Raw genomic sequence first — 25,244 nt, 5'->3', positions numbered from 1 at the left:
GAGTTGAATTTTAATTAGTTTTTCCCTTTTGTATAATTAGTGTAGTGCTACATTTAGTCTTTGTTTTTAAATAAATTTGACAATTTATATCTTTGGAATTGGTGTCTGCGTCCAATTATTACAGAAATTGAGTTCTACAAGACTCCAGGATTCGTGATAAGGTGATACTATGAATTCACTTCTTTAATTGAAATGTATAAGTGTACCTTACGCTACATATATGTATGTATGTATGTATGTATGTCCAATTGCTTTGACAATACAAATGAATTGAATTGAGAGGGAGAGAGAGAGAGAGAGAGAGAGAGAGAGAGAGAGAGACAGACAGACAGACAGACTGACAAACAGAAAAACAGACAGACACAGACACACACACACACAGAGCCAGCCAGCCAGCCAGCTCAGCGATGACATCACGAGCCTCTCTCAGCTGACTGCTATGACATCACAGAGCACGTACATTCCGTTGCTTGCCGTCTGTCAACCACTCAGTCACTGCCAGCCAGACTGGCTGGCTGGCTGGATGGGGGGGCTGCTTGCTGCTGCTGCGTACCTTAGCAAGCTTATTTGCTTGACCGGCCTTCCTACTCCTCTGCCCACATGCCCACCTATGCCCGATCTGCTGTTCACCTGGATCACAGCTCCGCCCCAACAAGGCAGAGCCCCCCAAGAATGGTACAAACTCACCCACGATCCCCTCCACGGAAAGCTTTAGCAAAAGGCAAAAGCGTTATACGTAATGAAGAGGAACCCGAGTCCAAGACGCATCCGACCAGCCATACATATTTGTGTGTATTAAAGATCACATTTTCTTACATTTAGTTTTTCTGTACTTTATTACATCTTATTGTGATTTATAAAAGTATTGTTTCTTTTCCATATGTATGTATGTATGTGTGTGTGTGTGTGTGTGTGTGTGTGTGCCTGTCTCTGTGTGAAAGTGTGTGTGTGTGTGTGTGTGTGTGTGTATATGTCTCTCTGTGAAAGTGTGTGTGTGGGTGTGACAGTGTGTGTGAGTGTCTGTCTGTCTGTCTGTCATGTAACTCGCACATCTGTGAGGGCACCATTTTTGCAGAAGAGATGTACACATTTTGGAGCAACATATGCTGCCATCCAGACATCATCTTTTCCAGTGACGTCCCTGCATTTTCAAACAGATCACATTTTATTACACTTTGTTTATCTGTACTTTATTACATCTTATTGTGATTTATACTTGTAATGTTTCTTTTCCATATATATGTATGTACAGTGGGGGAAAAAAGTAATTGATCCCCTGCTGATTTTGTACGTTTGCCCACTGACAAAGAAATGATCAGTCTATAATTTTAATGGTAGGTGTATTTTAGCAGTGAGAGACAGAATAACAACAAGAAAATCCAGAAAAATGCATTTCAAAAAAGTTATAAATTGATTTGCATGTTAATGAGGGAAATAAGTATTTGACCCATTTTCAATGCCCTGGCTTAGGGAAGGAAGTTCTCACCCATGATTTGACAGTACATGGCCCCGTCCATCGTCCCTTTGATGCGGTGCAGTTGTCCTGTCCCCTTAGCAGAAAAACAGCCCCAAAGCATAATGTTTCCACCTCCATGTTTGATGGTGGGAATGGTGTTCTTGGGGTCATTCCTCCTCCTCCAAACACGGCGAGTTGAGTTGATGGCAAAGAGCTTGATTTTGGTCTCATCTGAGACCACTTTCACCCAGTTCTCCTCTGAATCATTCAGATGTTCATTGGCAAACTTCAGACGGGTCTGTACATGTGCTTTCTTGAGCAGGGGGACCTTGCGGGCGCTGCAGGATTTCAGTCCTTCACGGCATAGTGTGTTACCAATTGTTTTCTTGGTGACTATGGTCCCAGCTACCTTGAGATCATTAACAAGATCCTCCCATGTAGTTCTGGGCTGATTCCTCACCGTTCTCATGATCATTGAAACTCCACGAGGTGAGATCTTGCATGGAGCCCCAGACTGAGGGAGACTGACAGTTATTTTGTGTTTCTTCCATTTGCGAATAATCGCACCAACTGTTGTCACCTTCTCACCAAGCTGCTTGGTGATGGTCTTGTAGCCCATTCCAGCCTTGTGTAGGTCTACAATCTTGTCCCTGACATCCTTGGACAGCTCTTTGGCCATGGTGGAGAGTTTGGAATCTGATTGATTGATTGCTTCTGTGGACAAGTGTCTTTTATACAGGTAACGAGCTGAGATTAGGAGCACTCCCTTTAAGAGAGTGCTCCTAATCTCAGCTCGTTACCTGTATGAAAGACACCTGGGAGCCAGAAATCTTGCTGATTGATAGGGGATCAAATACTTATTTCCCTCATTAACATGCAAATCAATTTATAACTTTTTTGAAATGCGTTTTTCTGGATTTTCTTGTTGTTATTCTGTCTCTCACTGCTAAAATACACCTACCATTAAAATTATAGACTGATCATTTCTTTGTCAGTGGGCAAACGTACAAAATCAGCAGGGGATCAAATACTTTTTTCCCTCACTGTATGTATGTATGTATGTATGTATGTATGTAAGTGTGTGTGTGTCTGTCTCTGTGTGAAAGTGTGTGTGTGTGTCTGTCTGTGAAAGTGATTGTGTGTGAAAGTGTGTGTGTCTGTCTGTCTGTCTGTGAAAGTGTGTGTGTGTGTGTGTGTGTGCGTGTGTCTGTCTGTGAAAGTGTGTGTTTGTGTGTGTATGGGTGTGACAGTGTGTATGAGTGTCTGTCATGTAACTCGCACATCTGTGAGGGCACCATTTTTGCAGAAAGAGATGTACACATTTTGGAGCAACATATGCTGCCATCCAGACATCGTCTTTTCCAGGGACGTACCTGCATTTTTCAGCAGGATAACGCCAAACCACATTCTGCCCAGATTTCAAGCGCATGGTTGCATAGGCAGAGAGTGCGGGTGCTAGCATGGCCTGCCTGCAGTCCTGACCTGTCTCCGAATTGAGAATGTGTGGCGCACTATGAACTGCAAATTAAGACAACGAAGGCCCTGTGCAGTTGCGCAGCTGAGGAAATGCATAATGGATGAATGGGGGAAAATCCCGCTTGCTAAACTTAACCAAGTGGTGTCTTCAGTGCCCAAGTGCTTAATAAGTGTTATTAAAAGAAAAGGTGATGTTACATAGTGGTAAACAGTCGACTGTCCCAACTTTCTTGGTTTCTTTTCACTGCTAATGAGATGCTGTAGAGTGAGTTAGTTATATTGCTTTCAGGAGCTCTAATCGTATTGATGAGTTCATGCAGCATTTGTAATTGAATTTCAAAAAGAAATCCTTGCTGTCTGGCCTGTGTGTATGAGATGTACTCTGTCAATCTTTGGCTAACAACTGAAACATTGGTAGAACAGAAATGGCAACATAAAAAAGAAAAGTACATTTTAAAAGAGCACATTAAATAGGATGAATATACAGTTTTTTACAATCACTTTGTCACTCATTTCAGAACCTTGATGTCATTTTTCAAAACTCTAGACACAAAACTCAAAACGGTCATCACTTGTAACACAGGCTGTCCAATGTTCAAAACATTGCATTGTGCATTCATATCTTTAAAGAAACCTAGCACTTGCAGACTTGTTGGTTCAAATAACTCATTTATCATGAAATACCATAGTAACATAGTAACACAGAAGATACCGATAGTTTCACTGTGTAGTTGTTCGTACAATCATTAAATATTGTAGTACAAAATATGTGATACATGTTTCATTATGGTACTACACATAAATACATCACTGTAAAAGGACTAGTAGAGAGAATACTACAGACACAGTGGAATCATTGAACAAAATCTGAAATGTATTGATGCAATACAATCAAATCACACCATAGGTTTCTTTGAATCCATGCAAAAATAATTAGCTACAAAAACGAACAAAACTACAGTAAAATGTCAACTGCAGTGTTCCTCACCTGGCTTAGTGTAAAAAGCAAAACAAAGGATTGATTACTGTACTTCTAAATTTCCATCAGCCCTGTGTTCAGGTTCAGGTTCTCACAACCATTTTTCACAAGAGGCATCTTGAAACTGAACATACCTGAACATACTCAGTCATCAGCTGCTTCACTCTGTCTGCATTTCTTTCAAAAGGCACACTATACTCTGTGCTACACATTGGTATGCAGTATACAGTCATTTGACAATTGAGAGTAGCCTAATGTTTAGTGCATGCTGAAGACTTGCCGCTTCTCAGTACGGACATTTCTGATGATTGAGGCCACAGTTGATCCTGAGTTGATTCTGAGGTTTGATTGAATCATTGTAGCTGCCTCAGTCATGGTCATGCCATGATTTACAACATGTTCTACAACTATTTCTCGGATTTCACTGGACACTATTTGCTGTTGCTGCCGCTGTCTGGTCCGTGGCCTTGTCCTCTACCACGTTCCCCCAACACCTCTCAAATGAGGCCCATGGCTGCCTCTCTGGTGAGGCCTAAGCCCTCCTCTATGACGAGGCCCACGACCACCTCTCAGAAGGGGTGCATGTCCCCTTCCATTCCTTTGACCACCACGTCTTCCTCCTCCCACTGCTTGACCTCTATTGTGACCTGGATGACTTGCTGGCTCCATGTTATCACTGTGTTGCTCGGCTGGATAGCACTCATTTCACTCGATACTCGTACCACAATGTGAAATCAATCATCAATAACCAGTTGGCAGTATTGGAAAAGCAATTACAAGGGCCTGCATACATACAGTAATGTCAAATCTGATGTGGAAGAACAATCATCTTCAACCAGGTTGGAGCGTTAGTTGCAATGCCTTTAATACACGCAGCGTGGAGAGGAACAGTGACTCAAGAAGATCCCAAAGTCGCTCTGCCTTCATTTTAACAGTCAGAGCTTTTATACACAAAAATCAAAGAGCTGGTTATAATCAGAAAGTCATTACTATGTTATCTTAAAAGTTAGCTAAGCAGAATTTATATCATTATAGGACAGAGTTCATAGATCAACACATGGATTAGGGAGCAGGCACTTCAAACATACTGTTTGACATTGTCTCCAAGATTCTCATCGTAAATAACAAGCAGAAATCAAACTACCTTCTGGCCTGACCTTCTAGCTTGACCTTATCTTTCTTAAGTATACAAGAGAGAAAAACAGGTATTAGAGAAAGAATTTCTAACTTTCCTTCCACACTGAAAACATGGTGTGGAAAAGTGCTACATGATGATGAATGATGATGAAATATTACATTCATAGATAATGTAGTCCAACTGGTTCATGCTCCTCGGTTATTGGTGTCAATGGATCTCATTATCCTGAAACTTTCATGATCGAAACATGGAATACTGTTCGTCAGTTTCCATAAAACTATGAATTAAGAGTAATGCAACAGTCACTTATCATTTTGAGCAGCTGTATCAATTGATAGTTAGATCTTTGTAATGAAATGAATAGACAGTGATCTCAGATGTAATGTGTGAATTGCATTTTGAAATGGTAATACTTTGACGTTAAGTTGTATCATTTTAGTTCAATGAACAAATGATCTGAGGTTGATGTGTATTGTATCCAAGCAATTGAAAAATGTGCATTTTGATCATCGGGTGTGAGTTTTGTGTCTAGAGTTTTGAAATATGACATCAAGGTTCTGAAATGAGTGCCAAAGTGATTGTAAAAAAGTGTAATATCAGGGGACAGTGGCTATTACTGATCTGGCCTTCCGTGGCCTCTGTATTAATGTAACAGGTCACATTGTATGTGTACACTGATACTTGATAGTATAATATAGTACAAGTAAAAAACATACATAGGTATCATAGAAGTATTTTGCAGAAATGATTATGGATACTTATCAAAATGGAGAGGAAATGCTAAATCCAGTCTCCCCAGGCTGAGCTTCTATTGCTACACCTGCTAAGTGGCTGCTGGCCCCACTATATGGATAGAGCCACACCAAGTACAAGAGTCTCCCCATTGCTATTTATATCTCCCTATCCAGTCTTCTATACGTGTCAGGTATACAAGTGTGTGTGTGTGTGTGTGTGTGTGTGTGTGTGTGTGTCTGTCTGTCTGTGAAAGTGTGTGTGTGTGTGTGTGTGTGAAAGTGTGTGTGAGTGTCTGTCTGTCTGTCTGTCATGTAACTTGCACATCTGTTAGGGCACCATTAATGCAGAGATGTACACATATTGTTTATTTTCCATATATATGTATGTATGTATGTATGCATGTCCAATTGCTTTGACAATACAAATGCACTGAATTGAGACAGAGAGAGAGAGAGAGAGAGAGAGAGGTGCTAAGGCACATTTGTAACATAAATTAGGGAACATTTGAAACATGCTTAGGGAACATTCATAAGAACATAAGAACATAAGAACATAAGAAAGTTTACAAACGAGAGGAGGCCATTCGACCCATCATGCTCGTTTGTTGTCCATTAATATCTATGTGATCCATGGATCCTATCCAGTCTATTTTTAAATGTTCCCAAACTTTCAGCTTCTACCACTTTCCATCTTGAATGCCTTGAAGCCCAATTTCCATTTGTTGTCCCCTGGTGCGTGTGTCCCTGCTGATCTGGAAAAGCTCCTCTGGTTTGAGGAACCTTTCATGATTTTGAAGACTTGGATCAAGTCCCCACGTAATCTCCTCTGTTCCAGGGTGAAAAGGTTCAGTTCCCTCAGTCTCTCCGAGTAGGACTTTCCCTTCAGACCTGGAATAAGTCTGGTTGCTCTCCTCTGAACTGCCTCTAAAGCAGCAATATCCTTCTTGAAGTGTGGTGCCCAGAACTGTACACAGTATTCCAGATGAGGTCTAGCGCATTGTACAGTCTTAACATTACTTCCCTTGTTTTAAATTCTACACTTTTGACGATATACCCTAGCATTCTGTATGCCTTTTGTATTGCTTCCTCACATTGTTTGGATGGAGAAAGTGAATCCACATAGATTCCTAGGTCTTTCTCATGCATTACTTCATCTAGATCTGTACCTCCCATAGTGTAATTATAGTGGACATTTTTGTTTTACTGCATGTATTACCTTGCACTTGTCCACATTGAATTTCATTTGCCAGGTGTCAGCCCACAACTGAATTTATCTAAGTTCCTCTGAATAGCATGTGCTGCCAAGATTGTATCTGCTAAGCCACCTATTTTAGTATCATCTGCAAATTTGACAAGGTTGCTAAGTATCCCAGAGTCCAGATCATTAATATAGATTAGAAAAAGCAAAGGCCCTAGTACTGATCCCTGTGGAACTCCACTAACAACCTCACTCCAGTTAGAAGTGACTCCTCTAATCTGTTTCCTATACATCAACCAGTTCATAATCCATCTACTTACATGACCCTGAATGCCTACAGCTTCCAATTTGAGGATCAGTCTTTGGTGTGGAACCTTATCAAAAGCTTTTTGGAAATCTAAGTATATCATATCATATGCTTTCACGTGATCTACAGCTGCAGTTCCATGTTCAAAAAAATGTATTAAGTTAGTAAGACATGATCTGCCTCGTCTAAACCCATGTTGACTATCTCCAAGAATATGGTTTTCATTGAGATGCTCCTCTATTTTCTGTCTAATCATTTTTTCCAACATTTTACTGGTGATGCAGGTGAGACTGATTGGTCTGTAATTTCCTGGCTCAGTTTTGTCCCCTTTCTTGTGGATTGGTATGAAATTTGCTGTCTTCCAGTCAGTGGGAACATCCCCTGTTCTAAGTGTCATTTGGAATAATCGAGTTAGCGGCCTATACATAATTTCCCTCATTTCTTTAAGAACTGTTGGAAATATCCCATCTGGCCCAGGTGATTTGTTTGATTTTAATTCTGCTAGTCCCTTTAGTACCTCCTCCTTATTTATCCTCATCTCTCTTAGGGTTTGACTGGATTGATTGTCAACCTGTGGCATGTCATCTGTTTTTTCTTTTGTAAAAACCTCTGTGAAATACTCATTTAGAATATTTGCCACATCTTGTTCGTTTTCCAAGATACCTCAATTTTTGCCCTTTATCTGTTTCACCTCCTCCTTAATTGACCGCTTGCTGTTGTAATTTTGAAAAAAGCTCATTGCATTGGTTGTAGCTCCAAGAGCTATGTTTCTTTCTATTTCCCTCTTTGCTTTCCTGATCCCTTTCTTAAGATCTCTTTGCAGCTCAACATATTCTATGTATTTTGTTTCATCACCATCCCTTTTGTATGTGCTATACAACATTTTCTTCCTCTTTATATTTTTTTGCATGCCTCTGGTTTGTATGTATGTATGTATGTATGTATGTATGTATGTATGTGTGGAAGGAAAGTTAGAAATTCTTTTCTCACAACTGTTTTTCTCTCTTGTATACTTAAGAAAGATAAGGTCAAGCTAGAAGGTCAGGAGGCCATAAGGTAGTTTGATTTGTCTTTGTTATTTACAATGAGAACCTTGGAGACAATGTCAAACAGAATGACCTACGTGCCTGTTCCCTAATACCATGTATAGACCTATGAACTCTGTTCGATAATGATATATGTTCTGCTTAGTTAGCCTTTAAGATAACATAGTAATGACTTTCTAGCATGTATGTATGTATGTATATATATATATATATATATATATATATATATGTATGAATGTATGTATGTCCAATTGCTTTTGACAATACAAATGAATTGAGAGGGAGAGAGAGAGAGAGATAGACAGACAGACAGACTGACAAACAGAAAAACACACACACACAGAGCCAGCCAGCCCGCCAGCCAGCCAGCCAGCTCAGCGATGACATCACGAGCCTCTCTCAGCTGACTGCTATGACATCACAGAGCACGTACATTCCGTTGCTTGCCGTCTGTCAACCACTCAGTCACTGCCAGCCAGACTGGCTGGCTGGCTGGATGTGGGGGCTGCTTGCTGCTGCTGCGTACCTTAGCAAGCTTATTTGCTTGACCGGCCTTCCTACTCCTCTGCCCACATGCCCACCTATGCCTCTACTCCAAGATACTTATACAATAGAAAAACTATGGTAATAATAATATAGCCCAAGACAAAAAATATTAATCTTTCTAGACTGTATTAAAGTTCAGCACTTCGGAAAAATAGAATTATTTTGTATTTCAATAAAACACACACCCAACCAATGTAAATGTCACGGACGGTGTTAATTAGCTCCTTAATCACCATTACTTATTATATTTATATTTCACTTCACTTTATGCAATATGGCTTGTGTATTTTGTTTGGTTCTATATTGCCATTATTTTGTGTGTTGATTATCTTTCACTTTATTGTTTAATTTGTTATTCACTTAGTATTATTTTGATTGTTTGCACGCGTGCCTTATTATTTTTGTTTCTTCTTTCTTTCACAACTCACCTGGGTCCACCTGCACTCTTCACACGCATCCCCACTTAATCACCCTGCCCTGGGAGAGGAGAGGATTATCTGCTGTAGTCCACTTTCCAATGTGGGAGGTCTCTGCGGCTCATATCTCATTCAATTATTTATTCATTTATCCTACATCAAGTTTATTTATTTTCCCACGTTTCATTCAATCACCATCAGAAGCTCTCTGTGCTAAAAGTGGCAGCACATTTGTCTCACACACATCAAACTCACCTTTTCCTGCTTCCCAAGCCTTATCAACTTACTCAGACCCTCGTCAACTTACTCAAACCCTCTTCAACTTTGGTTAACATTGCTCTGCATTCTAACAGCTATTCTTTCTCCTATTCTTAATTTCTTACAAGAAATGTATTCAGGTTTTTTTATCAATATGTTTTATTTATATTTATACAGATGTCACTCCATTATTCGTTTATTGAAGTCATATATGTACCTAACAAAATATTAGCCAATAGGCCATTGATCTCAATAATGATTCCCATAATCCTAGGACACCTTCTCTTTTACTCTCCCTTTCCATTCTTCCTTTTCTCCTGTAAAGCATTTTATATTACTTGAGCTTACTTATTCTATAGTTGTAATCTTATACTTCTGCGGTATCTTACCCTTTTCCTACATCACTCATCTTAAAACCATGGTCTACTTTGACTTTCATTTCAGGTATTATATGCTAGGCACCAATAACCAAACATTTTCTGAAAGACTGTAACATGTCACCAGACTGTTTACATTCTCTTGCTTTCACAGGCTGTCAGGGCTGCACCAGGCTCTCTTCTAGCCTTTCGTTTCCTTGAATTTGACTTTTGACAGAGCTTGTCCATAACATGATGTTTAACAAACAAATTCTGGTTCTTCTTGTGGAGACACCATGACTATTTATGTATTACTATTATTATCCATCTGTTTATTCAATGTATATTTTGGATTACTTTTCTTATAATAGTCTTTCTTTCTGATTTCTGATGCTTGAGGCACTCTGTATAGAGCCAAAGATCCTCATGAATATGATAAATCTGTTGTTACATTTTTAAATATAATTCTAAAATGATTGCCAAAACATAGACATTTACCTTATATCACCTTCAAACTATACATATTCATAAACACACAAAGCACATACACATTGATATCTAAAGATAATTCAGATATCCGATCTGTGGCATGTTTTATTGACCCTGCAGTGTCTCAAACAGCCCTTATAACTTATTATTTAAGCTTATGATTATTTAGAATAAAATGTCAAATAATCCCACTCGATTATTTCATTATTTCACTATCTCAGTTTTCTTGATCCATTGTGAAAAAGTTCTGTTATTTCCTCCTCATCTGTAGAGGCTACATTAGCCCACTCCCCGGTCTGATATTCTCGTAGTAACTGTATCCAAATGTTGGGCGGACATTTAGCCTTCACGATGATGTGTACATCGTGCGGGTGAAGGAGGTGAATAACCATCTTTTCATCTAGAATATCCCAAAAAGTTGTGTTACCCTGGTTTGGTTTTAATTTTGGGAGGGACGCCCATATCATTTCTTTTTCTCCTGGGGAGAAGGGGACATGGGTTTTAGTCGTATAGACTATTGATTGACCTTCCTCTTTACTCTGTCTAGTTTTGACTTGCATGGGTGCAGCTGGGACCGTTTTCAGAGCGGTCATATCTGGATACAATGTATTATTATAACCAAAATCAGTGATTGATTTATATTCCGGATTATATGGGGGAGGAGCGCTAGCAAAACCTCCTTTTTCATATTCCCATGCTTTGCGATCTAAATCATCCCAATCGGGCCTGTCGTCCTCGGAGTGATCTGTGTCGCGACGCGCTCCTAACACGGCAGCACATCGCGCACCTACACCTTCACCTTTTCTGACCACTTTTCTTGCCCTTCTAATTTGCCTTGTAGTTCTATTAATTCTATCGTATTTTTCACAACTTCTTCTCTCAATTCACATTACTGTTTATGATGATCTTCCATTTCTGTTATTTTCTTTTCTTGATTCTCACCAACCTGACACAATATCACAATTCCTTTCTCTGTCTTATCTGGTTGTTGTTGCTTCCACCAGTCCCGGTGCTCCTTCGAAGACCAGTCTTTCTCCCAACTTCCTTCCAACATTTTCTTCTCTACATTCTGTTTTTTTATTTCTCAAAAAACCAATAATGCTGGTGTCACTCACTGTGACGATTTATCTGAAATATTACATTATTATATATTATATTATGTATATATATTATAATAAAAACAAACACTCCAGTAAGGTACGGACACCCGTACATGACACTGGCTAAGGTAAGGGAACCCATAAACAACCATAAGCACCCCCGGACCTAGGACAGACTGTAACTTGCTAACTTGCTAACTGTTTTGTTTGCTTCACATCGTTTGCTGCTAGTTGCATGCCAAACGAGTTCGTTCTGTCCAAAATATAAGCTTTTTTCTTCTAATAAACTCAATAAAAATACAGTGCACTAGCAACTATTTCCTTTCAAAAGTTGTAGTCCCGTTTCAGTTAAAACAAAATGTGTTCTTCAAACAAAGAAAATACTTGTGTTTCTTTTCCCTCTTTACCTGCTCTTATCACAAAGCTTCTCAACACAATCTCAGGTGCAGGTGCACTCTGCGCTATCCTTTGCCCGAGCTTTGTCCAGGAAAACTCACTGTAGCCATCTTAGTTCAACACGGGCTCTCCTTACCTGCGAGTCACACGGGTCCAGTTCACTTTGCAAGTGAACAGTCTCTTCTCAGAAACAATAAGGAAACTTGGAAAGAAACACAATCCCAGGTCGGTGTTAAAAAAAAGTTCTTTGTTTTCATATTAAAAGAAAACATTTGTATTTTCTCTGCACACTTCACAGCTCCAATTAGCACACTCAACTAATCCCTGCCCCTTTCAGAACCGTCACTAAAGAAAGGTACTCACAGTCATTTTAAAAATGACATCCTGTAGTGTTTGTTTTCAAAATATGATCTTATTATCACTTGAACCAAATAAATCCTTTGACCCACTAATACCAAATTACAGTTATGGGGGCCACAGATGTGATTTGAAAATACGATCTTCCATGTCTTTCTGTTGTGTTTTGACCTGGGGATCTGTAATTGTCCAAGTGGCTACTGCACATGTACTTATTTAATATTAAATGTGTTATTTAATTAGGCTTGGTTCTGGTGAGCATGTACAAGACGTCAGCTTTTTAAATAACTGTGTGTATTGGATCATACACATTTTAGAAATACTCTCTCAAACTTCCCGCATTGGTACCTCACCAGGGAGGTAGAAAACAGCAATAGCATTGAAAAAGTGTGATTGTAGTTCTGCTCTTCTGCAATATATTTCTACAATATCTTTAACATCTTCTTTAACATTGTTTTAAAGGCTGGGACCAATATGGTGGAATATCTCCAACACACGGACATTGAGAGACTCGACCCCTTTGTGCTGCTGCTCAGAGACCAACTCTCAGTTGTCTCTGAGTAGGCTATGGATCAACTTCCTTTCCTAATATGAAGGAGACCATGGATACAAAACCTATGAAAAACAGGTGATTATTGTTATTCTTCTCATTATAAACTACTTAATACATCTCTCCCATAAAGTACAACAGGATAGTGGTGACGTCATTCAGGATTGGATTGCCATTGGTCAAAAGCCCTCTGAGAGAAATTGTGTGGCGACACTCCACACTCTTAGAAGAAATTGTTCTGCACAGAACCATAAAGGGTTCCTCGAGTAATCGCTCTGGTGGATCCCTTTATGGTTCTATGTAGAACCCCTTCAAAGGGGTTACATGAAGAACCCCCAAACATAGCGTTCTACACAGAACCATTCGTTTTAAAATGTTATATATAGAACCCATTCAAAAGGGGGACACGTGCTATACCTGAATTTGTTTTCCAAATACAATCTTTAAAAAATGTATGAGTTCATATATACAAACACACATACACAACGAAAAAATCGCACTACTAGTGAAGTAACTTCATTTACATTATATGCCACAACTCCTCAATTTGGAAAGCAAAAACAAGACATCTGATGTAAAAGTGTAAACTAATTACGAACAGCACTTTTGATTTTTATCTTCAATTCAGGGGCTACTTATTCGAACAGTAAACTGTATTCTCTCTTCAGAGTGACTGGAATGTTTTTGCCTACATTCAACTTAAATATGAAAGTTTCCAAAAACGGCATAGTTTTCTTTAAGGCTATTCAATGCCAAACACAAAATTCTCTCTGCTTTCAGTGCTTGTCCTTCAGCACAATTACACAGGTTCATGATGTTCTCATTTCAATACATTGTTTTCTTATTTAAACTATTTGACTTTGAGCTTACATTGAGAATAAAATCACTTTTGCAAGTAAAACCTGGCCAAGAAAGGAAGCAGCACTACAATAAAACAATACACAGAATACAAAGCAGTTCCTTCAAAAGTGAAAGTGATAAAGAGTGATGTCTGTCAGTAAATTACGTTGAGATACATATTGGTTATTTTGAATTAGGAGTCCAACTTCAATAACTTCTATTAACAAGCCAAAATACAGATCAGAATTACGGGTAATTGAAAATAATATGTAGCGCCTAGGTAAGCTTGGATGTGTTCAGAGAAACACTAAAAACGGACCTTCCTCACACCCGTCTTGTTGAGGTGGACGTGGTCATACAGGTGATGTGGCTGGATGTCTCAGTGGTGTGCCAGGTGGACGTTGGGGAGGAGGGCACATCTTCGGGATACTTCTGCGTTGATGGCCTGGATGATGTGCAGGGGCACGTCTGTGCGGGGCAGCAGTGTGGAGATGGTGATTTTGGCAGTTTGGAATTCCTCTGTGGCTTTCTTTGCCACCTGTCTCAGGGCTGAGGCCACATCGCCCCTGCGGGCACTCAGGTCGTTAGTGCCGGTGTGGATGAGGATGTGTTTGACCTGGCACAGCCTCCTCTTGGAGAGCAGCTCCAGGGCTCTCTGTGCTGTCGGGCACCAAAGCTTTTTCACTTTTCGCCCAGGGAAGAGGCGCCTCTCATCCAGGAACTTCCCATTGGAGTCGCTCAGAATGACCACCTCTGTGTTGACCTGCCACTCCGGGTTTTGCGTCGGGAGTGGTGGGGGCAGCGGGTGTGTTTTAGGGGAGTGGCGTTTCAGGGGTTTGTGTATTAGTGGCAGGTCTGGTGATAGTGGGGGTGTCAGGAGTGGTGGGGAGTGTGGGTGGATCAGTGGGTGCGTCAGTGGGTGCGTCAGGGGTTGTAGGTGTTGTGGGGTCAGTGCAGTGCAGTCTCTGTGCTCCTCTCTTAGCTTCTCCAGCTGGCTCTGCAGGCTCCTCAGCTGGCTGTGCTGGGGTGTCCTGGTCAGCTCCTCCCTCGCTCTGTGCAGCTCCGTCCTCAGGGTTTGGCTCTGCTCCTCCTGGTCTCTCACTGCTGCTCTCAGCTTATGGATCTCAGCCTTGTGGTGCATCTTTAGTCCCTGAACTCCGCAAACTTCAGCTCCAGCACTGATAGGCATTCCTTTAGTGTTTTAATGTTGCTGGAGAGTTTTGGGGAGACAGGGGGGCAGTCTGTGGGAGATGGGGCACTGTCTGGCTCCGTGTGGCTGGGGGCAGACTGCAGGGTGGCCGGCTCTGGCTCGTGTTTCTCTACCTCAGTCTGCTGCTTTGAGGTGTGGAAGCCGAGAGATAATTGGTCCAGGCTGCTCTCGCTGTCCTGCACCATGATGGTCCCGTTGTGGTATACATTAAAAGTGAGCATCACACTGTCTGTGTCTTTCTCTACCAGCACTGAGATCTGCCTGCCTCTGCTAATGCCCCTCTTGTTGTTATTGGGGTATGTCTGGCACAGGGTTTTGTGAAAGGCGGTGGGGTACTGAGTGTAGAACAGTAGATTGTTCTTGACCCTGTTTTCTCCTTTACCGGTGTAGTCTAGGATGAGGGTCTCAGGAGATGCTCTCATCACAGCTTGTTTGTAGTCCTTATAGCCTGTGCAGAGCGAATGTCTTCAGGGTATCGGATTTCAAAAGGCAGCTCTGCAGTCAGACTGCTGTTCGATAGATTTGTATCAGTCTCAGTGGCAGTTGGGCTCTCTCCTACTGTCACTCTATTCAAATTGGAGCTCTGCATTTTCATTGGCTGAGTCAACTACTGAGAATGCTTATTTATTTTATTAATACATATTTTTTTGTTTAATTATTTGTCTCTATAGGTGAAAGGTCTTACCTCCAATTCTTGTCTTCAGCTTTTCTTTTCTGACTTTTCTTCCTGAACTGTCTCTCTGCTTTCTTCTTTTTGTGTTTCTCTTAATATTATTATTTTTTGAATACTTTTTCTTCTGAATTTCTATTCCATGTCTTCTGTGTATGTTTATAGTGCTATATATTCATTTGTAAATGACAAATTAAATCCGCTTATGTATAAAAACAAATGTTTTTTAGGAGCTCATATTCCTCTCTCTCTCTCTCTCTCTCTCTCTCTCTTTCTCTCTCTCCCTCTCAATTCAATTCATTTGTATTGTCAAAGCAATTGGACATACATACATATACATACATACATACATACATACATACATACATCTACACGGAAAATAAATAATAGAATTATGAATCACAATAAGATGTAATGAAGTACAGAAAATGAAAATGTAAAAAAATGTGATCTTTAATACATACAAATAAAGAAAATAGGTTTACTATTTCCAGATTCCTTTTTTGAAATACAATGACATGCATAACAAACAAGTATTTACATTATATTTACAGCCGGTGCTCGTGTGTCACTGTGTCCCTCAGGCTGTGGTAGGCGCTGACATATTGGGCAGCCAGGGTGGCTGTGTGTCCCTCCCCCAGGAGGACTGGCGTTTTTCTTTTTTCTCAGTTTTGTCACAGGTTGGGTGGGCATCCATTATGTTGTTACAGAATTTGTCCCTTATTTTGGGCTAAAGCTTTCCGTGGAGGGGAACGTGGATCAGTTTGTACCATTTTTGGGAGAATCTGCCTTGTTGGGGCGGAGCTGTGACCAGGTGAACAGCAGATCGGGCATAGGTGGGCATGTGGGCAGAGGAGTTGGAAGGCCGGTCAAGCAAATAAGCTTGCTAAGGTACGCAGCAGCAGCAAGCATCCCCCACATCCAGCCAGCCAGCCAGTCTGCAACGGCAAGCAACGGAATGTACGTGCTCTGTGATGTCATAGCAGTCAGCTGAGAGAGGCTCGTGATGTCATCGCTGAGCTGGCTGGCTGGCTGGCTCTGTGTGTGTGTGTGTATGTCTGTGTGTGTGTGTGTGTGTCTGTTTGTCTGTTTTTCAGTCTGTCTGTCTCTCTCTCTCTCTCTCTCTCTCTCTCCATCTCAATTCAATTCATTTGTATTGTCAAAGCAATTGGACATACATACATGCATACATGCTAGAAAGTCATTACTATGTTATCTTAAAGGCTAACTAAGCAGAACATATATCATTATAGAACAGAGTCCATAGGTCTACACATGGTTTTAGGGAACAGGCACGTAGGTCATACCGTTTGACATTGTTTCCAAGGTTCTCATCGTAAATAACAAACAGAAATCAAACTAGCTTCTGGCCTGACCTTCTAGCTTGACTCTATCTTTCCGCCTTATATACTTGGTGAATAATTGAGGAAGTAGCACCAAGTGACCACATTAGGCTGCCTGAGGGTTTCTGGGGAGTGTAGTTGTCTAGGGTCGGTTTTCTTCCCTAGAGTGCAGACCTTGCAGCAGACCTGGCCTGACATGTCTGCCATGTATGACCCTGCCCCTTGGTTTGTCCCACATCCTCCCCCCCAGCTGCGACCCCATAGGTCGAGCGACAGCCGCAAAAAAGCATGCACCCGGGACAGCCCATCAACATTCCCCATGGCCTTCCCTGGCCTGTGCTGCAGGGTGAAATGAAAATGTTGGAGACTCAAAAACCACCTCATCACACGGGCATTCCTGTCTTTCGAACGATGCATCCAAGTGAGGGGGGCATGGTCAGTGATCAGGGTGAAGTGCCTGCCCAACAAATAGTATCGAAGACTGTCCAAAGCCCACTTCACTGCCAAACATTCTTCTTCAACTACCAAATAATTTATTTCATTGGATTCCAACTTTCTGCTAAGGAACAACACCGGGTGTTCGTGATCACCCATTCTTTGGGACAAAACCACTCCGATCCCCACCTCAGAGGCGTCCGTCCGGACTATAAATTCTTTCTGAAAGTCAGGTACCATTAAAACGGGGTTGCGGCAGAGCTCCTCCTGTAGGCTCCGGAAAGCCCGGTTTGCTGTATCACCCCATCTAACCATATTGGGTTCTGTAGCCTTAGTCATATCAGTCAGAGGGGCCGCTAAGGTAGCATAGTTGGGAATAAACCTCCGGTAATACCCAGTTAACCCTAAAAATGCCCTAACCTGCTTTTTATTGACAGGCCTAGGCCAAGAGTTTATGGCTTCAACCTTGGATATTTGGGGTTTCACCATACCCCTCCCTACTGTATAGCCCAAGTATTTGGCCTCTTCCAACCCCAAATTGCATATGGTTGGATTAGCCATCAGGCCTGCTGCATGTATTGAATCCAATACCGCTTGGAGCTGAGACAAATGTGATTCCCAATCTGGACTGTGAATGACCACATCATCTAAATATGCTGCCGCATACGTCCTGTGTGGTCTAAGTATGTGGTCCATCAACCTTTGAAAGGTGGCAGGAGCACCATGCAGGCCAAAGGGCATCACTGTGTAGTGAAACAGACCATCTGGGGTTGCAAAGGCTGTTTTTTCTTTGGCACCCGGGGTCAAGGGAATCTGCCAGTAGCCCTTGGCTAAGTCAATAGTTGAAATATAGCGAGAATTCCCAATATTCTCTAACAATTCATCTACTCGGGGCATTGGGTATGCATCAAACTTTGAAATTTCATTAACCTTTCTAAAATCATTACAGAATCTCCAGGAGCCATCAGGTTTGAAACCATGACTATAGGGCTGGACCACTCACTGTGGGATTCTTCAATAACCCCTGCCTCCAGCATTTCCTTAACCTCATTTCTAATAGTGTTCCTGCGAGCTTCTGGTACCCTGTAAGGCCTCATATTTACCTTCTTTCCTGGGAGAGACACAATGTTGTGAGAGACTAAATGGGTACGCCCCGGTATGCCTGAGAAAACTTCCCTATTATGTATTATCAAGTCGTTCACCTCCTTCAACTGGTCAGGTGACAAGGCAGCTGCAATATTCACCTTCGGTGTCCCTAGTGGCTGAGGGGGGTAAGTCAACATCAACACTTCCCTGTCCTTCCAGGCTTTTATTAAGTTGACATGATATATTTGTTCTGGGGGTCGGCGGCCGGGTTGCTGAACCTTATAGTTCACTTCCCGTATTCGCTCTATAATCTCATAAGGTCCAATCCACGTAGCCAGAAATTTACATTCTACAGTGGGAACCAACACCAACACCCTATCACCAGGCTGGAACACCCTCAGTGTAGCCTGACGATTATAGGCGAATTGTTGGTGTTCCTGTGCCTGCCTTAGGTGCTCTCTCACAATGGGAGTGGCTATTCTCTCTTGCATAGCATTGATGTGCTCGACTACACTCCGGAAAGGAGTGGACTCGTGTTCCCACGTTTCACGGGCTATGTCTAATATCCCCCTGGGGTGCCTCCCATATAACAGTTCAAAAGGCGAAAAGCCCAGGGAAGCCTGTGGGACTTCCCTAATGGCAGACATCAAGTAGGGCAGCATGAATTCCCAATTTTTCCCATCCTTATCGATTACCTTTCTTAGCATGGACTTCAGGGTCCTATTAAATCTCTCAACCAACCCATCTGTTTGTGGGTGGTAGACTGATGTTCTCAACTGCTTAACCTGCAACAATTTACACAGATCGGTCATAACCTTAGACATAAAGGGTGTGCCCTGATCTGTTAATATCTCCCTCGGTATCCCCACCCTACTACACATCAACATTAGCTCTTTTGCAATACCTTTTGAAGCCATGGTCCGCAGTGGAATGGCTTCTGGGTACCTGGTGGCATAATCCAAAATAACCAGTATATACTGATGCCCTCTGGCTGATTTCGGGAGAGGTCCCACCACATCCATAGCTATCCTAGCAAAGGGGGTCTCTATGATGGGCAAAGGGACCAGTGGGCTTCTGAAGGCTGGTTTAGGAGCATGTAGTTGACATTCAGGACATGAGCTACAATGTTCTGTCACGTCTGCATGTACGCCTGGCCAGTAAAACCTCCTCAGGAGTCTATCCTTGGTTTTGTCCATCCCCAGATGTCCCCCCAGGATATGCCCATGTGCCAGATTGAGAACTGTTCGTCTGAATGGGGTGGGAACTAGCAATTGCTCCACAATGTCCACCCCTATCTTATTTACACGGTACAATAGGTCATTTTTTACCATAAAATAAGGATAAGCTGTTGGCGGGTCTGCAGTAGTCATAGGGGTCCCATTTACTACCTTCACATTTTCTTTAGCATAGTGTAGAGTGAGATCTCGCACCTGTGCACTGCCAAAATCAGTGGGGAGTCCCTCTAACACTGACACTTCTACATTGTCAGCTTCAGGGGTCTCTATGAATGGATTCTCACCCACCCTGCTAGTGCTGGGTTCCTCACCCTCCATAGGGTCATCTACGTCACTACATTCCACCCCTATGTTTTCAGTTTAATTTTCCCCAACCAAAACCTTCACTGTCGACTCAACTGGAACCAGGTCTACTTTTAGCTCTAGTTGTGGGATCGAGGCAACTTCTGGCTTACAGTTTTCAGTGTGCATTTCCAATTTACTATGTTTTCTATCTAGTTTTCCAAAATTAGGAAAATATCGTCCCAGTATCACATCATATGGCATGTTGGGTACCACACCGACTTCGTAATCTAGTTTCCCGGCCTCTGTCTGTATGTTTACAAGGGCTGTGGGATAGGGGCGTGTGTCACCATGTGTGCATGTGATACTGAGCTCCTGATGTCTATCCAGCTTGTTGGTCGCTACTAATTTTTCTGTGACCAGTGTAACCATACTGCCAGAGTCGAGTAGAGCAGCCACTTCTTTCTCATCGACTATCACTGTACACATGTGTTTTGGATTAGGTACTCCGCCTATGAAAACATCCGTCCCAACAGGGCAGGCATAAAATACCGGTTTCTCTTTCCCCATATCACACACATTACATTGCATTGGTTCCTCTCTACCTGGGCAGTGGGCCGCAATATGTCCTACTTTTTCACAATTGTAGCAGACAATTGGTTGTGATGGTGACCCCCTATAACCCTTAGTCTCGGCTTTAGGCCCCACCTTTGCCCCCCCCAGTCTTGCTCTTTTCTTCCAACCCAGCGCGTCATGTTTCCCAGAGTACTTTGGAACCATCTTACCCGGTCCGCTGGTTCGTCATGGCCTGGGGAACGAGTTTTTAACCTCCGGTACATGCTCTGCTGCTCCGGCTGTATAGAACCGCTCTACAATGGCCACCAAGGTGTCAGCGGACAGCACCTAATTCTGGCCAACCCAGCGTCGAACGTCCTTGGGCAAACAGCGTTGGTAGTTGTCAAGGACTATGGCCTCCACCACCTCGGCTGATGAATGGACCTCTGGCTGTAGCCATTTCCTGGCCAGATGGATCAGATCAAACATCTGCGTTCGGATTGGTTGTCCTGGTTGGTAGGCCCACTGCTGAAACCGATGTGCCCTCACTGCGGTGGTCACGCCCAATCGGGTCATTATCTCCGCTTTCAATTTATCATAGACCTGGGCGTCCTTCAGCTCCAGATCAAAGTACGCTTTCTGTGCATCCCCTGCCAGATAAGGTGCCACAAGCCCTGCCCAGGAATCTTTTGGCCATCTCTCTCTCTGCTGTCCTCTCAAAGGTCATAAGGAAGGCCTCAACATCGTCCTGTTTTGTCATTTTCTGCAGAAAGTGATTGGTGCGGGGAGTGGAATGGGTTGCAGCCCCCTGTGGCCCAATCCTGGTTGCAAGTGCTTCAACACTCTCTTTCAGCTCTTTAGTCACCTTTTCCTGCTCTTCTCTAAACATTTTATTTGTATCATGCTGGACCTGCAGTGCTTCCTGATGCATCCGCATAGCATCCTGGTGAGCCACCTGCTGCACCCTGGTCGCTTCCTGTTGGGCTATTACAGCCTGTAGTTTTTTTTTTTTTGGATAAAAAAATTCACTCAGCCAGTCTGGGTTTCATGAGGTGCTGCCCGCATTCTACACCAAATGTGACAAAACGCCTTGGCTGTACACATGTGCGGGTCTTCTCTGTGATCTTCTTAGGAGTAAAAACCAGTCATGACCCAGGGAGGAGGTTGCAAATACAGGGCTGTGCCTGTATGTTTACTTCAAACAAAACAAATCTGAAAACAAAACCTAACTCACACTGGAGTTGTAACTAATCTTACATAATCATTCTATTTTAAACAAAGTCTGGAATAAATAAGTCTTGGCTTTCTCCTTATGAGCTACCTCTGTTTTCCAGATAACTCACCCTATTGTCTCTCACTTCTCTCTCTCTCAGGCCCGCCTTATATACCTGGTGAATAATTGAGGAAGTAACACCAAGTGACCACATTAGGTGCTAGAATGGCTGCCTGAGGGTTTCTGGGGAGTGTAGTTGCCTAGGGTCGGTATTCTACCCTAGAGTACACACCTTGCAGCAGACCTGGCCTGACATATCTGCCATGTATGACCCTGCCCCTTGGTTTGTCACAATACATACATACATACATATACACGGAAAATAAATAATAGAATTATGAATCACAATAAGATGTAATGAAGTACAGAAAAAGAAAATGTAATAAAATGTGATCTTTAATACATACAAATAAAGAAAATAGGTATACCATTTCCAGATTCCTTTTTTGAAATACAATGACATGCATTACAAACGAGTATTTACATTATATTTACAGCCGGTGCTCGTGTGTCACTGTGTCCCTCAGGCTGTGGTTGGTGCTGACATATTGGGCAGAATGTGTCCCTTATTTTGGGCTAAAGCTTTCTGTGGAGGGGAACGTGGGTGAGTTTGTACCATTCTTGGGGGGCTCTGCCTTCTTGGGGCGGAGCTGTGATCCAGGTGAACAGCAGATCGGGCATAGGTGGGCATGTGGGCAGAGGAGTAGGAAGGCCGGTCAAGCAAATAAGCTTGCTAAGGTACGCAGCAGCAGCAAGCAGCCCCCCCATCCAGCCAGCCAGCCAGTCTGGCTGGCAGTGACTGAGTGGTTGACAGACGGCAAGCAACGGAATGTACGTGCTCTGTGATGTCATAGCAGTCAGCTGAGAGAGGCTCGTGATGTCATGGCTGAGCTGGCTGGCTGTCTGGCTGGCTGGCTCTGTGTGTGTGTGTGTGTGTGTGTGTGTGTGTGTGTGTGCGTGTGTCTGTCTGTCTGTCAATTCATTTCAATTCAATTCAAAGGTGCTTTATTGGCATGATCTATCACAATATTGCCAAAGCAGATACAAATGTTCTATCAATCAAGACAAAACATTGCAATACAAGATTCAGTGGAACAAATATAGTACACATTGAAATAAAATTAAGTAGGATATAAACCATATTTGTTGTTTGTATCAAAATTTGTGTCATGACATCAGAAAAATCACTGTTTTTATTTTGTTTTGCAAATGGAGTGCCACAGGCTGGTGTCTACACACTGTCTCGCAGGCTGTGGCAGGTGGATACATATTGCGCTGCTAAGAAGGCAGTGCGCTCCTCCTCTCCCAGCAGGACGGGGAGTTTGCAGCAATCGGGGATCATGCTGAACTCAGGGATATGCATTTTTAATATTTTAAAGTATGTCTCCCTGATTTTTGTGTATTTAGGGCAGGACAGCAGGAAATGCGCCTGTGTTTCGACCTCCCCTAGGTCACACTGGCTGCACAGCCGCTCTTCTCTGGCAACCCAGAATTTTCTGTAGCGGCCTTTTTCAATGGCGAGGCTGTGGTCACTGAGCCTGTATTTAGTTAGATTTTGTCTCTCTTTTATATTTTGGATTTTTAAGTATTCAGCCAATGTAATGTTTCTATTCAGGGCCTGGTAGCATTCCAATTTGTTTTGTAATTCTAATTCGTGTCTCTAATCTTTTGTGTATTTGCTTTTCAGGTACATGTCAATTTTCCCAATTGTTGTTGTTTTGGTCATTGTGTGTTCGGGCTCTGTGAGCCTCAGAGCCGTGGGGGCGTTTCTGTGTACGTGTAAGATGTTTTTATTAAATTCTAGGTGGAATATTTCCATGGGGCTTTTGTCCCAATTGTTGTTATTGAGGTTCATGAGGGGACCCCACACTTCGCTCCCATATAGCAGGATTGGTTGGATGATGGAGTTTAATATTTTAATCCAAATACTTATTGGTATTGTTGTTTTCCCAAATTGTGTCTTTATGGCATAAAATGCCCGGCGTGCCTTGTCTTTTAATGCGTTTATAGCCAGGCTGAAGCTCCCTGACGCACTGATGGTCAGGCCAAGGTAGTTGTATCTGGTGCAGTGCTCTAATCCAGTGCTGCCCAGAGTGAAGCGGTACCTGTTTCCCTGAGATGGGGCTTTTTTCTGAAAAACCATAACTCTGGTCTTGTCCAGATTGACTGCCAGGGCCCATTTCTGACAGTACTGCTCTAGCAGCGCCAGGTTCTGCTGAAGCCCCTGCTCTGTGGGCGACAGCAGCACCAGGTCGTCTGCATAGAGCAGGAACTTGATCTCTGTGTCATGGAGAGTTAGGCTGCGGGCGTCAGACTGCTCCAACACTGTGGCCAACTCGATGATGTAGATGTTGAACAGTGTTGGACTCAGACTGCAGCCCTGTCTCACTCCCCGCCCCTGAGTGAAGAACTCTGTTCTTGAGTTGCCAATTTGAACTCCGCATTTGTTTTCAGAATACATTGATTTAATGATGTCATAAACTTTACCCCCTACACCACTCTGTAGAAGTTTATAAAATAATCCCTTGTGCCAGATTGAGTCAAATGCCTTTCTAAAGTCTACAAAACAGGCAAATATTTTTCCTTTATTGTTTTGGGTATATTTATTTATGAGGGTGTGTAGAGTGTAAATATGATCGGTTGTGCGGTGTTTTGGTAGGAAGCCAATCTGACTCTTATTCAGGACACTGTGCTTGGTAAGGAAGGCCAGTATCTGGGCGTTCATGATACTGCAGAACACCTTCCCCAGGTTACTGCTCACACAGCTGCCCCAGTAGTTATTGGGGTCTAATTTGTCTCCACTTTTAAAAATCGGGGTGATCAATCCTTGATTCCCGACCTCAGGGAAACACCCGGCTCTCAGCACCAGGTTAAAGAGTTTGAGCAGAGCCTCCTGCAGCTGCGGGCTGCTGTGCTTCAGCATCTCAGGGCTTATGCTGTCGGGGCCGCTGGCTTTCCTGGGTTTGAAGATTTTGAGTTGATGTTTTAGTTCCTGTATTGTAAATGGGTTATCTAAGGGATTTTGGTTATTCTTAATGATTTCTTCCAATTTATTTAGGTTTTTTAATATTTTAACCTGTTCTGGCTTTGGATTGTTTTCAACATTTTGGTAAAATTTTTCAAAGTGTGTTTTCCAGATTTCTCCATTTTGAATTGGTATTTCATTTTTTGTTTTTGGGGTATTTATTCTGCCCATATAGTGGTCTTTTTTCTTACTGAGGAGTTGCTTGTAGTGCCGCAGGGCCTGGCAGTAGCTGAGGCGAGCCTCCTGGTTGTCGGGCTCTCTGTGTTTAGTGTTGGAGAGATGTCTCAGGTGTTTCCTAGAAGTTTCACACTCCTGGTCACACCACTGTTCTTTTTTTCTTTTAGACGATTTCATATTTTGGTTTTTAATTGTTTTAATGTTTGATTTTAAAGCCAGTCTCTCAAATATTTCATTCAGTGTTTTGGTGGCTGAGTTTATTCCGTTTTGGTTTATTTGATAGTGTGAGGATTGATATCTGTCTAACATGT

General features: G+C 42.4%; 1 non-coding gene across 1 annotated transcript; it reads right to left on the bottom strand.

The window, feature by feature from the left end:
- Window positions 1-644: 644 nt before the first annotated feature.
- LOC136732142 (U5 spliceosomal RNA) lies at window positions 645-759 on the bottom strand. Its single transcript, XR_010809780.1, has one exon. It is a non-coding gene; the product is annotated as a U5 spliceosomal RNA (small nuclear RNA).
- Window positions 760-25,244: the final 24,485 nt, after the last annotated feature.

This window comes from Amia ocellicauda, unplaced genomic scaffold (assembly GCF_036373705.1).
Source record: "Amia ocellicauda isolate fAmiCal2 unplaced genomic scaffold, fAmiCal2.hap1 HAP1_SCAFFOLD_34, whole genome shotgun sequence".
NCBI lineage: Eukaryota > Metazoa > Chordata > Actinopteri > Amiiformes > Amiidae > Amia > Amia ocellicauda.
This window is presented reverse-complemented; position numbering and strand designations above follow the sequence as displayed.